The 1065-nt window shown below is 23.0% G+C and overlaps 1 non-coding gene across 1 annotated transcript; it reads right to left on the bottom strand.

Annotated features, from left to right (window-relative positions):
* Positions 1 to 709: 709 nt before the first annotated feature.
* Positions 710 to 782, bottom strand: TRNAR-CCG (transfer RNA arginine (anticodon CCG)). The gene has a single exon. It is a non-coding gene; the product is annotated as a tRNA-Arg (tRNA).
* Between the last annotated feature and the right edge of the window lie 283 nt (positions 783 to 1065).

Below are 1065 nucleotides of genomic sequence, written 5' to 3'. Positions count from 1 at the left end.
TTATTTTTTTCTTATAAATCCAAAGTTCTTAAATATTTAAATATTTATATTTAATTTTTTATTAACCCATTTAATACATGGGTCTTACACCTAGTCCATATCCCTATTCTAATAAAACAATAGTTTTATTCTCCTTTTGACATGTGTCATTCTATTAGGTCTCCTAATTAATGCATATGTTATTCTCTTTTTGACATGTGTCACCCTATTATATCTTCTAATTAATGCATGTCACTTGTCAACTTATTGATTCTTCATTTCAAATTTCAAAATTTAAATTTTCTCACTCTAATTACATTAAATTAATAACATTAGAATAAAAGTTAAAATAAAATTAATACAAATTATAAAGTGATAATTTCACATATTTATTTAAATCAATTATTATAATTTTATATAACTAAAAAAATCTTTTATTTAATAATTTATTTACAAAAATTGATTAATAATTTTGAATTTTTATTATAAAAGTTCAATTAATTTTCTAACTGTGGTTTCCACGGTTATAAACTAGTATTTTAATATATGAACTTGTTTCTTTAAAGTGAAAGGAAATTGAATTTAAAATAAAAAAAATACTTCGATCGAAATTTGATTATCTATTTAAGTGGTAAATTTTGTTTTATTCCAAGGAAAATAATATTATTTTAATATATGAACTCGTTTCTTTAAAGTGAAAGGAAACTGAATTTGAAAAAAAAAATTACTTCGATCGCGATGGGACTCGAACCCACAATCTCCCGCTCCGGAGGCGAGCGCCTTATCCATTAGGCCACGCGATCTTTGATATTAATTTCCTATAACTATAGTATCTATCACATGCTAACAAATAAATATTATTCCCAAATTAATAAACAGTGCAAACGTTTAACATTACGCATGAAATGTGTGACCAAATGTATAAAACAATCATAAATAAAAAACATATCGATTTAAAACCTTCCATCGAGTACTAAAAAATAATAAGTTTTGTTTTGGGTTTTCTTTTAATAAATGTTAATATATGATTTCAATAATGATTAAGATTTGTTTTGATTTATTTATTTAACTTAAATACATGTCCAT

The sequence above is a fragment of the Lactuca virosa genome, chromosome 2 (genome assembly GCF_052849685.1).
Source record: "Lactuca virosa cultivar CGN04683 chromosome 2, Lactuca_virosa_CGN04683_v6, whole genome shotgun sequence".
Taxonomy (NCBI): domain Eukaryota; kingdom Viridiplantae; phylum Streptophyta; class Magnoliopsida; order Asterales; family Asteraceae; genus Lactuca; species Lactuca virosa.
Note: the sequence above shows the minus strand (reverse complement) of the source record. Positions and strands in the feature narration are given on the sequence as shown.